Raw genomic sequence first — 4,292 nt, forward strand, 5'->3', positions numbered from 1 at the left:
TTCCACGGCCCTTCATTCAGCTCTCACCCACCTGGAAAAAAACAACACCTACATCAGAATGCTGTTCATTGACTTTAGCTCTGCGTTTAATACAGTCCTCCACACTGTACTGATCACTAAGCTCAGTGACCTGGGTATCTGCACCTCCACTTACAGATGGATTCTGGACTTTCTCTCTGTCAGACCTGAGTCTGGGCAAACAGGTATCCTCAACCCTCATTCTGAACACCTGCATCCCACAGGGCTGTGTACTGAGCCCACTGCTCTACTCCCTGTTCACACACGACTGTGCTCCTCTGTATAACTCCAACATCAAGTATAGCACTTTTCAAGGGTTTTTTTGTAGAATTCAAGAGTTATATTTATATTAAGTGTGTAATCTTGTGTACAGTGTAGATTTATTCATTACTAGAGACTCACAGCACTTTTGTACATCGCTCTGGATAAGGGCTTCTGCTAAATGCCGCAAATGTAAATGTAAATGCAGATGACACCACCGTGGTTGGGCAGATCAGCAACAATGAGGAATCGGCCTACAGGGAGGAGATCCGAAGCCTGACAGCATGGTCAGCCACCAACAACCTGAAACTCAACACCATGAAGACTAAAGAGCTCATTGTGGACTTTCGGAAATCTAACAGCAGGAGACACTTCCAAGTCTACATCAATGGAATCAAGGGAGAGCAGGTCTCCAGCTTTATGTTCTTTAGAGTTCACATCTCTGAGGATCTGTCCTGGCACCAGAACACTTTAAAAACTACCTGAAAGGAGAAATAAAAGAAATAAACGTCCCCTTAGTCTCCCTCCAGGAAACGTACATCATAAAGTAGATAATAAATTGTTGCCATTTTCAAAAAAGTCTTCCTCCTGCCTCTAGTACTATACTTTCTCTTTTAAGCTTTAAAAAGAAGATTTGATCTTTAAGCCACACTGATACACAAGGAGGACCTGGGGAGCTCCAGATAACAGTTTTCTACGCCGAGCAGGAAAAGATGCACATGCGACAACATCACCTTGATTATGGGGTTGGAGGTAGACACTGAGATAGAACACCAAAAATACCAATTACGTCTCATTTGATTTTAAGAACTTCAGAGACCATGTTAAAGAACAAGTTCCAAAACGTCTGCAGTTTGGGACAGAGGACAAACCTATACAGTGAGGAAAATAAGTATTTGAACACCCTGCTATTTTGCAAGTTCTCCCACTTAGAAATCATGGAGGGTCTGAAATTGTCATCGTAGGTGCATGTCCACTGTGAGAGACATAATCTAAAAAAAAAAATCCAGAAATCACAATATATGATTTTTAAACTATTTATTTGTATGATACAGCTGCAAATAAGTATTTGAACACCTGTCTATCAGCTAGAATTCTGACCCTCAAAGACCTGTTAGTCTGCCTTTAAAATGTCCACCTTCACTACATTTATTATCCTAAATTAGATGCACCTGTTTGAGGTTGTTAGCTGCATAAAGACACCTGTCCACCCCATACAATCAGTAAGAATCCAACTACTAACATGGCCAAGACCAAAGAGCTGTCCAAAGACACTAGAGACAAAATTGTACACCTCCACAAGGCTGGAAAGGGCTACGGGGAAATTGCCAAGCAGCTTGGTGAAAAAAGGTCCACTGTTGGAGCAATCATTAGAAAATGGAAGAAGCTAAACATGACTGTCAATCTCCCTCGGACTGGGGCTCCATGCAAGATCTCACCTCGTGGGGCCTCAATGATCCTGAGGAAGGTGAGAAATCAGCCCAGAACTACATGGGAGGAGCTGGTCAATGACCTGAAAAGAGCTGGGACCACCGTTTCCAAGGTTACTGTTGGTAATACACTAAGACGTCATGGTTTAAAATCATGCATGGCACGGAAGGTTCCAAGTTTGCCAATGACCATTTGGATGATCCAGAGGAGTCATGGGAGAAAGTCATGTGGTCAGATGAGACCAAAATAGAACTTTTGGGTCAGAATTCAACTAAACATGTTTGGAGGAAGAAGAATGATGAGTACCATCCCAAGAACACCATCCCTACTGTGAAGCATGGGGGTGGTAGCATCATGCTTTGGGGGTGTTTTTCTGCACATGGGACAGGGCGACTGCACTGTATTAAGGAGAGGATGACCGGGGCCATGTGTTGCGAGAACAACTTCCTTCCCTCAGTTAGAGCATCGAAGATGGGTCGAGGCTGGGTCTTCCAACATGACAATGACCCGAAGCACACAGCCAGGATAACCAAGGAGTGGCTCTGTAAGAAGCATATCAAGGTTCTGGCATGGCCTAGCCAGTCTCCAGACCTAAACCCAATAGAGAATCTTTGGAGGGAGCTCAAACTCCGTGTTTCTCAGCGACAGGCCAGAAACCTGACTGATCTACAGAAGATCTGTGTGGAGGAGTGGGCCAAAATCCCTCCTGCAGTGTGTGCAAACCTGGTGAAAAACTACAGGAAACGTTTGACCTCTGTAATTGCAAACAAAGGCTCCTGTACCAAATATTAACATTGACTTTCTCAGGTGTTCAAATACTTATTTGCAGCTGTATCATACAAATAAATAGTTTAAAAATCATATATTGTGATTTCTGGATTTTTTTTTTAGATTATGTGTCTCACAGTGGACATGCACCTACGATGACAATTTCAGACCTCTCCATGATTTCTAAGTGGGAGAACTTGCAAAATAGCAGGGAGTTCAAATACTTATTTTCCTCACTGTAACTGAGGTTACAGGGTGAAAGTTTACATTTTTCACATACATCAGGAACGTTGAGATACTGTATATCTCTGATCATTATGGTGTTGTATAGTTGCATGGTCAGGCTGAAGTTGAGCAAATATTTGGAGAGAGGTACGCACTACTGGATTATCAGGACGGGAGGAAAACACCAGAGCAGGAAGAGATGTTGAAGTACATGACTTTACCTCTAAGAGACACAATGGCAGATTGCGTACCCAAAACACCTGCGTATGAATATTAACTTCCCAATAATCATCAATCAATCAATCTTTATTTATTTATATAGCACCTAACATCTACCAGGTAGAACCCAGGTGCTGAACCAAGTGCAGGAGGCCATGTATAAAATAGTAAATAAAGCATGAGGTTGGGTGACGCAGGACCGACACTTAGTCTGCATTTTTGAAGTAAGGATTTGGGTGTTTTTTCTGCCCATAAAAAAGACAGGATTAGCTGGTCAATATTGTTGAAGAATAATTTAGATAAAAACAAAGGAATAGACTGAACGAGGTATAGAAACTTTCTACCAAGTGGAGACAATAGTAATAATAATAATAGTAAAGCAGCCCATTTTTTTTATTTGACTTCATGTATGCAACAAAAGGCGTAAAATTACTTGCTTTGGGAAAATCAATACCTTCAAGAAATTGGTTCATCTTATCTGATGTACCAGAAGCTTCAGCTGTGTATAAAGAGGAATAAAAACCTTTAGATATGGAATTTACTTCTGAAGGCTCTGAGGTTAAAGTTCCACTAGGCTGCACAAAGCCGCTTGACTACACTGTTGGTGGGCCAAAAGCCGACGACCTTCTCCACATATTCATAACAATTCCACATGCATGCAACAAGAGCTTCTCCATTTCACCTGTAGAGAGCAGATCAAAGCCTTTGTGTATGTAACTCAGGGGTCGGATCAGGAGCATATTGGTCATCAAGGGCTGGAATGTTATCTGATATCTTTTTTCCTATTTTTCAGTTTCTTGTTAATATGAGCAGAATAAGAGATTATCTGACCTCTTAAAAAGGCTTAAAGAGTTTCCCAAAGTAAAGAGAAAGAGATTGAGTTGGTCTGGTTAGTGAAGAGAAAATCATCTATTGAGGTAGAATGCATCATCGAGAGCATCCTGACCAACTCCATCACTGTATGGTACGGAGGCTCCACTGTGTGTGAACGTAAACCCCTGCAAATGCTGATCAAAATCAGCTCACAACACCATCAAGGACTCTTAACATCTCCTTCCATCACGATAGAGATACAGGGACATACGCACTAGAACCACCAGGTTCAGGACCAGGTTCAGGATCTACACCCTTTAATCACAGGATCTACTCTCCTGTTTAATTGTCTGGTTAAATCTCAGGATCTGGGATCCACTACAGAGAGACACATGACAGATAAAGAGTTTTTCAGTGCTAAAGTTCCTCTAAAACCTGGTCTGAGTTAGTAGTTTGTGGTTATACCTTGTGGTGTCGATACCTTGACTTCAACCTCAAACCTTCTGATCAGTAACCCAGAGCTTTAACACAACCTCAGTTCCTGAACCACTTCCTCT

The sequence above is a fragment of the Silurus aristotelis genome, assembly GCF_946808225.1.
Source record: "Silurus aristotelis genome assembly, chromosome: 12".
NCBI lineage: Eukaryota > Metazoa > Chordata > Actinopteri > Siluriformes > Siluridae > Silurus > Silurus aristotelis.